The sequence below is a fragment of the Equus quagga genome, chromosome 11 (genome assembly GCF_021613505.1).
Source record: "Equus quagga isolate Etosha38 chromosome 11, UCLA_HA_Equagga_1.0, whole genome shotgun sequence".
Lineage (NCBI taxonomy): Eukaryota > Metazoa > Chordata > Mammalia > Perissodactyla > Equidae > Equus > Equus quagga.
The window spans coordinates 97,630,061-97,641,543 of record NC_060277.1 but is presented as its reverse complement, the minus strand read 5'-3'; positions in this window follow the sequence as shown (position 1 = coordinate 97,641,543).

The following is an 11,483-nucleotide window of genomic DNA, read 5'->3' as shown; positions in this document are numbered from 1 at the left end:
TCTCTACCTGTCCCTTCGCTTCTAGCTTTTCATTGGCTGGAGATACTTTGAGCCTTGTTAGCCAGCAAGCTGGGGACTAGTGATGCCTCACACTGAGCTGGTTTGAAATTCCTAGGAGTTCGATAATAAAAAACAAAATAAGCCGAACACCTAGAGAGCATTTATGTTTTACATGAAAATTTCACATACACATCATTTCATCTTCACATCTTTCTCTCCCTCTTTCTCTGCTTACCTATCCAACAAAAAAAATTCTCAATTCCTCACTTCCCATCTTCTCTTCAACTCACTTAATTAGACTTTGATCTTCACCTCTCCACTAAAACTGGGCGTACTTATCCAGGTCAACTGTGACTTCCACGTTCCTAAATCCTATGGTCACTTTGCTATCCTCATCCTATCCGACTTCTAGAACACTGAAACAGAGTACTCCCTCCTTCTTGAAACAACTTTCTTCTTTTTGCTTCCATTTATATCCATTTTCACCTTACCTCAATGGCTCCTCCTCAATTTCCTTTGCTGGATCCAAAGCCAATGTTCCGCCTATAAATGTTGGAGTAGCCAAGGCTTTAGACCTTAGCCCTTAGCACCCAGCCCTCTTCTCTTCCCTATTAACACTCTCTCCCTAGTATATCTCACCCAGCTCCTTGGCTTTACAATTCAGCTCTATGCTAATGCCTGCAGAATTCCTCTCTCTGGTTCTGACCCCTCCCCTGATCTCCAGACTTATATGCTCAAATGCCTACTGGACATTTCCATTTGGATGTCCAATAGTTATCTCAGGCTTAACATGTTCAAAACAGAACATTTGTTCCACTCACCTACTCCCCTGAACGCCCACCTATACTTCTCCCAGTCTTCCCCATCTCAGTAAATATCACATCATCTCCTCAGTTGTTTAAACCAAAAGCCTAGAAATGTATCTTTCAGTACTTTCCCTTATCCCCTATCCCTACTCCAAAAACAAGTTCTACAAACTCCAAAGTGCTTCTTGAATCAGACCACTGCTACCATCCTAAGTCCAAGCCACTATAATTTCTTGCTCAAAGTACTGCGCCAATTCCTAACACTACTTCTGTTCTTCAGTAGCTTCCTACCTCTCCCCAATATAATCCATTCTCCATACACAGCCAGAATGATATTCTTTAAACACTATGGTAGAGGTAACTGTACCACATGGACTTGGTATTCCTCCTAGTGGGGTCCCTCCCTGCAGAAGATTATAGATCCCGGCCCTACTGAACTAAAGCTTGGTCATGTGACTTACTTTGGCTAATGAAAAAGAAAAATAGTGGCGTATCACTTCCAAGCACAAGCTTTAAAAGCCAGTATGTTTTACCAAGTTCTTTTTCCCCATCCCAATGACTGGCAATGTCCTAGCTAGAGGCCGCCCTGTCAACTTGGGTTTCTTAGTGAAAATGACATGGAACAGAACCATGGGCAACCCATAGTAGATTTGCAGCATGAGCAAGAAGCGGCCTTTTGTTGTTGTAAACTAGCGAGATTTTGGCATCATTTGTTATCATATCATAATCTAGCTCAAGTTTCTCAAAGCGTGGCTCAGACCTTTCAGAAGATTCCATGAGGTCAAAACTATTTTTACAATTATTCTAAAAACTCTCATGAATGTTCAGTGGAGTACATGGAAGCAAAAATGAGAATCCAACACTTTTCTGTTAAGCCAGATATTAAAGAAATTTGCAGAATGTAAAACAATGACATTCTTCTAATTATTTTTGTTTTGGAAAATATATTTTCATTAAAAATGCGCTATTTATGTTAACACGTAGCAGGCTTATTCTTAAATGAACAAACTAATATTTTAAAATTTTCTCTTTTAATTTCTAATTTTATTATCAAATATATTTTATAAATACGTATAAATAAATATACAAATACGTAAAATACATATGCTTATATAAATTTAAAAATACCCACATTTTGGTAGCCAGTCTCCAAGATAGCCTGCAATGATTCTTGATTCCTGGTAGTCATGCCCACATAAAATAGGGCTATATATACCAATAGAATTATGAGAAAATGACAATGTGTGACTTCTAAGGCTAGGTCATAAAAGACATTTCAACATCTGTATTGCTGTTTCTTGGGTCACCTGCCATGAGGGAAGCCAGCAGTCATGACACGAGGACGCTCAAGTACGCCTATAGAGAGGCTCATGTGGAGACAAACTGAGGCTTCCTGCTAACAGCCAGCACCAAGCTCCCCCTCATATGCCTGGACCATCTGGCAAGCAGATCCTTCAGCCGTGGTCTAGCTTTCAGATGACTGCAACCTCACGAGATCCCAAGCCAGGAGATCCCAGCCAAGCTGCTCCCAAATTCCAGGCCCACAGAAACCAGAGAAAATAAATGATTAGTGTTGTTTTAAGTTATTAAATTTTGGGGTGATTTGTACACAACAATAGATAACTAATATACTACACATAAGCAAAAAAGCTGTTTGGGATTTCAATTTCTAAAAATGTAAAGGGACCTGAAACCAAAACTTTCAGAATTGCTAACCTAGCCTACCCTGACAGATACAAATAAAATCAGATCGAATTACCCTCCTTTCAAAAACTCCCAGTGGCTTTCCCTGTTTGCCCCTCCGACCAAACTTCTGTCTTGAACAGGCCAAGCTGATCCCTGCCTTAGGGCATTTGCACCAACAATTTTATTCCTAGATCTTCTCTTTCCTTTTTGGGATCAGATCAAATCTCACGTTTTAGGATAGGACTTCTGAGACCACCCAATCTCACAGTAGCTCCTCCATTTTCTTGACAGCTAGGCCACTTGGGTTGATTTTCTTCACAGCACTTATATGATCAGAAAGTATCTTATTTGTTTACTTGTTTATTGTCTCTATTTCCCCCCTAGAATGTAAGCCCATAAGAGTGAGGACCTTTTCTGTTGTACTCACTGCTGCATCCCCAAAGAACATAGTAGGTGCTTAGTGAACATTTGTTGAATGAATCTCTCTGATCTTCATTTTTTCATTTGTAAAGTCAAGATAGTAATAGCCACCAGGCAGTGAGGTTTAAAGATTAAAGATGTGTTTAGCACAAAGTCAGTGACCAGAAAAAGGTAGCTTTTACTATGTGGCAGAAAATATTTTGGGTTAATAATTCAAAATTTTCTTTCTCATCGTTTTTCTTGATTCCTGATGGGAAGTGCTTAGAATTTTAAAAAAAGGGGCCGGCCTGGTGGCGCAGCAGTTAAGTGCACATGTTCCGCTTCTCGGTGGCCTGGGGTTCACTGGTTTGGATCCCAGGTGTGGACATGGCACCGCTTGGCAAATGCCATGCTGTGGTAGGCGTCCCACGTATAAAGTAGAGAAAGATGGGCACGATGTTAACTCAGGGCCAGTCTTCCTCAGCAAAAAGAGGAGGACTGGCAGTAGTTAGCTCAGGGCTAATCTTCCTCAAAAAAAAAAAAAAAATCAGCTCATCACAGAACAAAGGCTGATTTCCCAATATCTAAAAAACCCAATAGATACCGCAAAGACCAGTAACCCAACTGAAAATGGGTAAGGGAACATTCACAGAAAGGAAATACAAAGAGCATTCAAATATGCTCAACCTCACCTAAAATAAAAGAAATGCAAATTAAATCTACACCAACCTGCCATTTTTCACTTAGACTGGCAGAGATCAATTTTGCTTGATGGGGCCAAACTGCCTTACATACTGGTTGTATCAGTCTCTTCTGCAAGGCAATTTGGCCTTATGTAGCAAAATTACAAATGTACATATCTTTCCACCCAGGAACCCATTTCTAGGAGTTATTTTACAGATATATTCACACACATGTGATATGATTCATGTCATAAAGCTTCTACCCAGCTCTGCAGCAGCTGCCAGTCCGATGGCGCTTACCAGAGAAACGCCTGTGAAATAACGACACGGAAAAGGATGCAGATATATTGATTTAATTATTGTATTTTGCAAATACACATGGAGTGCTTTCTATGATGTTCAAAGTGCTTTAATAATAGTCATTAGTTTAATCCTCATAATGCTATGAGGCAGGGAGTAACTATGCCCATTTTATACATGGGAACACTGAGGTTACAGCTTGCTTGAGGTCACACAACCCGAAAGTATTAGTGCTGGATGGCAGCCTGACTTCAGCAGCCACACTGTTAACACTGCTCTCTGCTGCCTCTCAACTTAAGGCAAAACGGAAAAAGAAAACCAGTACAGTGATATTAAAATTTGACAAAATACACTTTCAGAGATAAAAAATTATTTGGGATACAGGTGTCATTGTTTGATGATAAATAATTCGCCAGGAACTATAATAATCTAGTACTTGTATGAATCTAACAACATACCTTCAAAATATTTAAGGCAGATATACAAGGGAAGACTGAAAAATCTATAAATATAGTGAGACATTTTAGCATACTTTTCCCCAAAAAAGCATGATAGATGGAACAAAAATAAAATGAAATTAGTAACACATAAAAGATTAAATGATATAACTTCAATATACAAATATTAGAAAATGAATACTATTTTCCAGTACACATAGAACATTATAAAAATTGGTTTATAGAAGGCCACTAAAGTATCAACCAATACCAAAGAATCAACATCATACAGAGCATAACCTACGACCACAATATAATGAAATTAGAATTCAACAACAGATTTTTTTTTCCTGCTTTTTCTTCCCAAATCACCCCAGTACCTAGTTGTATATTTTAGTTGTGGGTCCTTCTAGTTGGGGCATGTGGGATGCCGCGTCAACGTGGCCTGATGAGTGGTGCCATGTCCATGGCTAGGATCCGAACTGGCGAAACCCTGGGTGCCCGAAGTGGAATGCGCAAACTTGGCCACGGCGCCAGCCCCAACAGATATACTTTTTTTAAAAGTAGTAAAACAAAACGCATACCTCTAGAAATTTAAAACTACACTTTGTAGTAATTCATGATAGGAGAATAAAACAATAGAAATTGTACTATATTTAGAACTCCAACAATGAAAAAGTACACATCACCAGCTGTGAGATTCCTTTTATTTAAAAAAAATTTTTTTTGAGGAAGATTAGCCCTGAGCTAACTGCTGCCAATCCTCTTCTTTTTGCTGAGGAAGACTGGCCCGGAGCTAACATCTATGCCCACCTTTCTCTACTTTATATGTGGGACTCCTGCCACAGCATGGTCTGATGAGTGGTGCATAGGTCAGCCCCCAGGATCCGAACTGGTGAACCCCGGGCTGCTGAAGCAGAACGTACAAACTTAACCACTGTGCCACCAGGCTGGCCCCAAGATTCCTTTTAAAAAGTTGTAACATTCAGGTAAATGTATGACCTTAAACATATATGCTATATTGGAAAATAAGACAGACTGAAAATGAATCAGCTAAGTGTTCAACTTGAGAAATCAGAATATGAACAACAGAGTGCTCCCAAAGATTACAGATGGTCAGAAATAATAAAGAATAGAAATTAATGAAAAAGCAAAAAAATAAAAAGTGTACTCCTACCAATCAGTATGGAAAAGACAAATAAATAAACCAATAGAGAAATCCGCAAGAGATATACACAGGCAATTCAGAGATGAGGAAATTTTAATGGCTAATAAACATTAAAAAATGCTCAAATTCACTAGTAATTAGGAAAATGCAAATTAAACAATTAGATGCCATTTCACACCCATTCAAAAATTAAAGTATATTAAAACCAAGTTTTAGGAAAAATGTGAAGAAAAGGACGGCAGTGTACACTGGGCCAAAGCCCTTGGGAGAGGGATTTGGTGACATTCAGTAAGGCATATGCCCTTCAACCCAGCAATTCTGTTTCTAGGTATATCCTGCTCCCCAAAGAGAGGTGCACATCCCTCGGGCACAAGATAATCACAGAGGTGCTGAAAGGACATATTAGAATTTAAATTTATTTTTTATCTACAAGAAAAACAATTAAGCTTTACTAATCTTTAGGAAGCAGATTGATACTAGTACCCTCCCTGGGCCTCTCCTGTCAGACACCCTGGGTTGTGCAGCAAGGCAGGGGCGTTATCTGGGTAAGGAGTAAAGGGAGCTTCACATCTGAGGTGCTGCATGTGTTCTCTTTCAGCGTTCACTGGTGTGTTTGCTTTCCTGGGTTCTATGCAGTTTACACACGCCCAGATAAATGGATTTACAGCCTAATGCTATCTGGATTTAATTTTCCTAATCCCCCAAAGTGAACAAGGGGTTTAACAAGATTCCTTTGAAGAAGCAAGATTAAGATTACAAACAATCCTAATGACTCACACAGAAGTGCACACTCCAGGTACAAACACTCAGGTTCAATGAAAATCCAAGCGAGGACGGGGAGTCGGCTGGCCAAGGAGTGAGAAAATCACTCAAGTTCAAGAGAAACTCTGGCCAGTAATGAATCCTTACCATTATGGAACTACAAACTCAAAAATGGCTAGGATGGCAAATTTTATGTTACGTGCATCTCACCACAATTAAAAATAAAATTAAAAAAAAAAGTGGGGAAAGTAATGAGTATATTCACCCACATTGACTAAGGATTTTTTTTTTTAAGATTTTATTTTTTCCTTTTTCTCCCCAAAGCCCCCTGGTACATAGTTGTGTATTTTTAGTTGTGGGTCCTTCTAGTTGTGGCATGTGGGATGCTGCCTCAGCATGGCTTGACGAGCGGTGCCATGTCCGCACCCAGGATTCGAACTGGTGAAACCCTGGGCTGCCCAAGCGGAGCGCACGAACTTAACCACTCGGCCATGGGGCCAGCCCCTCACTTGATTTTTGTATCACAAATAAGTAAATACTTGCAATATTATTTACTGCATTTTTAAGTTGCCCTTTTTATAATTATCTTCTTGGTTGTTTTTGTTTTTACTTATTTATTTGAAGAAGATTAGCCCTGAGCTAACATCTGCTGCCAAACCTTCTCTTTTTGCTGAGGAAGACTGGCCCTGAGCTAACATCCATGCCCACCTTCCTCTACTTTATATGTGGGGCGCCTACCACAGCATGGCTTGACAAACAGTGTATAGGTCCACACCTGGGATCTGAACCAGTGAACCCTGGGCCACAGAAGTAGAACGTGTGAACTTAACCGCTGTGCCATCGGGCTGGCCCCTATAGGTATCTTCTTGTATGTCTTATGATGGACATACTAATTTGGTATAGTGGTTCACATATGTAATTCATAAATAAATACATATTCATACATTGGAGGTGCATGGTGAAAATATCTTTACTGCTAAGAGTTATGTGGCAAAAATATGTTTGATGCTCACTGGCCTAGAGAAACCTTCCTACGGGTGGGCAAGGAGACATAGAAGAATGTGAATTGAGGGGCCGGCTTGGTGGTGCAGCAGTTAAGTTCACACATTCTGCTTCTCAGTGGCCCCGGATTCGCCGGTTCGGATCCTGGTGCGGACATGGCATCGCTTGGCAAAAGCCATGCTGTGGTAGGCATCCCACATATAAAAAAAGTAGAGGCAGATGGGCATGAATGTTAGCTCAGGGCCAGTCTTCCTCAGCAAAAAGAGGAGGATTGGCAGCAGATGTTACCTCAGGGCTAATCTTCCTCAAAAAAAAAAAAAAAAGTGAATTGAAGCACTATTTGGAAAACTGGGAAATAACTGAAATGTCCATCAAGAGAGGAATGGGTCAACTGGGGCATATTCAAGCAGTGGAATACTATACAGTGGTTTAAAAGGATGGATAAGAGCTACATGTATCAACATGGGTAAATACTTTAAACAATCAAGTGAAAAAAAGTACACTGCAGAATGAAAAGTCCAACATGCAAAACAATGTGATATATTGTTTATGGATACATACACACAGATGGATACATAAGTACATAGATATGTTGTAATATGTATTACATATGTAGCAATATGTACTATGTTTCAAAACATTCAAGCAGAAGATAAACACCAAATTCAGGAATACTGGTTACCTCTGGGGAGGGAAGGAAGAAAATGAGATTGGAGGGAGGGCTTCAAGTAGCCTTTATTTCTTAAAAAAAAAAAAAAAAAAGATGCAAGGTAAATAAACATAACATATAGTTTGTAATTTTTAAAACAAGATGTTTTAAAACTGGTCCCCCTGAGTTCTCCTCCCTGGTAACAACCATCCTCACATCCTTGTGTATCTTTCCAGAGATATTTTATGCATATGCTAGAACACATATGTACAGTAGTCTCCTTACCTCACCTTCTTTTTAAACACAAATGATAGCAAACATTACATACTGTTCTGAGATTTACTTTTTTCTTAACAACGTATCTCGACTTTTGTTACATGTCAGTACATAAAGAACTTCCTTCATTTTTACAGCTGCACAATACTTCATTTGGCTTTTTTGAGTTAGTCTCCTACAGAGAAAACGTAGACTATTTCTGTTCTTTTACTACAATAAGCTTCACTGCAATGAATATCCTTATAAATATGTCATTCTGCACAAATGTATCATAAGAAACTCCCAGAAGCAGAAATGCTAGGTCTTTTCAAATTGCCCTCCAACAAGATTTTATCGATTCACTTCCTGCTCCAGCATTTTCCAATGCCTGTTACCCAATCACAGATCAATAGTGTATTATCAGACTTTATGATCTGAAAAGCAAACATAGTATCTCATTGCAAGTTTAAATTGCATATATATTTTTTAATTCTTTTTTTTTTTTTTTGCTGAGCAAGATTTTTGTGGAGCTAACATCTGTGCCAATCTTCCTCTGTTTTGTATGTGGGATGCTGCCACAGCATGGCTTGATGAGCAGTGTGTAGGTCCCCGGCTGGGATCCGAACCCATGAACCATGGGCTGCCAAAGTGAAGCACACAAACTTAACCATTACATCACCAGACTGGCTCCATAATTTGCATATTTTTAAAATTAGAAACGTGACAGCACATTTTTATAGTGTAAAAAGCCATTTTGAATTTTTCTGTAAGCTTTCTGTCATTTGTCCAGTTGAATGAATTTTTTTGGGGGGGGAGATGATTAGCCCTGAGCTAACATCTGCTACCAATCCTCTTTTTTACTGAGGAAGACTGGCCCTGAGGTAACATCTGTGCCCATCTTCCTCTCTTTTGTATGTGGGATGCCCCCACAGCATGGCTTGATGAGCAGTGTACAGGTCCATGCCCAGGATCCAAACCTGTGAACTCTGGGCCACCAAACCAGAGTGAACAACCCTAACCACTATGCCACTAGTCCGGCCCCTCCAATGAGGACACTTTTTAATGCAGGGTCTGGAGACCCTTTGCTCAGTTTTGTGAGAAGCTCCTGATGCCTTCAAAAAACCTCTGTGCATTATACCAATATCAATTTCCTGATTTTGATATTGTACTAGAATTATGTAAGATGTTACCACGGGAGGGGGGGGAAACTGGGTGAAGGTGCACAGGTCTCTAGGTACTATTTTTGCAACTTCCTGTGAGTAATTATTACAGAATAAAAAGTTAAAAACACCAAAATTCTGTGCTACTTTTCTGATTGTGGGGGCTCTGCACTGACCTCAAACTACGATCCTTGAGCCATGATGGCTCCCAAGTCTGTCAATGGAAAAGCCCCACCTGCAACACAGCTGTTGGGTTGGAAGGTACATCTGAGGACATGAAACAGGGGCAAGCCTTGGGGCCAGCCCAGTGGTGCAGCAGTTAAGTTCGCAAATTCTGCTTTGCCGGCCCAGGGTTTGCCATGTTTGGATCCTGGGAGTGGATCTACGCACTGCTTGTCAAGCCATGCTGTGGGGGCATCCCACATATAAAGCAGAGGAAGGTGGGCATGGATGTTAGCTCAGGGCCAGTCTTCCTCAGCAAAAACAGGAGGATTGGAAGCAGATATTAGCTCCGGGATAATCTTCCTTAAAAAGAAAAAAAGAAAGAAAAGAAACAGGGGCAAGTCTTTGGGGGCTGATTCTGGCCTCTGACTCCATTACTGTTACATTCTGACTCAGTGAGCACACAGAAGCCAGTGGGCTAATAGTCACACTATCCCGTATTTCTACTGAGCTTTAGTGTTCCACGTCTATTCACTTACATTATCCCAACGATAATTAAGAGAACTCTCAAGAGGCCCTTTGCAAAGTAGACAAGCCCCTCCTTTTCTTCTTGTCCTCTCCTGAATATCTTCTATCTGAACTCTGTTGCTCGAGCCACAGGTGATTCTCTGGAGGCCCCCTAACGAACCTTTGCACACAGTTCCCTGCATCTGGCTCTACTCCCTTTTTCTTCCAGTCTTTTTGCCTTAAGAACTCTTATTTATTCTTCAAAAAAGTGCAAGCATCAGCTCCATTAGGAAGCTTTCCTGGATCCTCCATCTCCACAGCTTCCAACCCCACTCCAACAGGCAACATTAACCTAATCTTCTTCTAGGCATCCTACTGCAACCTCCATTAGCCAAAGCTCCATTAAAACATTTATCTCACTATATTGTCATCATTAGTTTAAACATGTCTGTTCCCACCGGACTGAAGACCCTTTGAGGGCAGAGAATTTGTGACGTTCACCTTTGCATTTTCACTGCTTAGCAGCAATGCCATGCTTAGGTACTCAAATTTATTTAGTGCATGGAGTTAGGCCAGTGACCCGCCAGCCTCCCCCGCAGTTCACGGAAAGCCAACCCAGGTTCTTCGGTAATTCACTTCAGCCCAGAGCCAGGTGTTCTGCAGAGTCAGCTGAAGCTCTGGCAGCGGTGCGCGAGCTCTTGCCTCTGGTTAGACCCCCTGTACCTGTGTGACTGTGTCTGCTTCCTTAACTTGAAAAAGTGAACAATAAAAGCATCTCCTCAACAGAGCGGCTGGGAGGATTACAGGAGATAATGCATCAAAAGCTCTCAGCACAGTGGCTGGCCAAGGTTAAGGAAGGCTCCTCAAAGATATTTCTGTGTAAGCGTTGAATGAGTGAGTGAGTGAAAGAAATGACTTGAGGTTGCCTTTTCAATTATTGAGCACCTACTATGCGTCCCGTACCGCGTTAAGCACCGCACACTGGAGTGGTCTTAACAGATTGCAGGGGATCAGGGAAGGTTTTCTGGAGCTTGAGTTTTGATAGAGCAGGAGCTTGGAAAGGCGAGGGTGGAAGTAGTTGATAGCGACGGTGGGTACTCTGGCCAGAGGCAGCAGGTTCCTGCTTGAAAGCTGTGTGGGGGTGGGTGGCTTGCTATCCCACGAGGGCGCGCGGAAGGGCAGCTTGGAAATGAGGGCTGGAGCGCAGGCATCGAGGTGAGTTCCAGTCCCGCTTAGTTATTAGCCGCGTGACTTTGGCCAAGTTACTGAACCTCTCTGAACTTGCCCAACTGTAAAAAAAGAGTCTGTTAGGAACCCTCACCTGCCAGGGTTCCTGACGGACAACGTGACCATGCGTACGCCAACCTGCACTCTCTTTGGAAGGTACAAAACGCCCGGAACGATCACTACCGGCGCACAGGGACCTCCGCCCGGCGCGCAGGGGCGTGGGTTCCCTCTCCGAGCATGCGCAGTGGGCCCGCGGCGCGGCCCGTCAGGCACTGCGGTA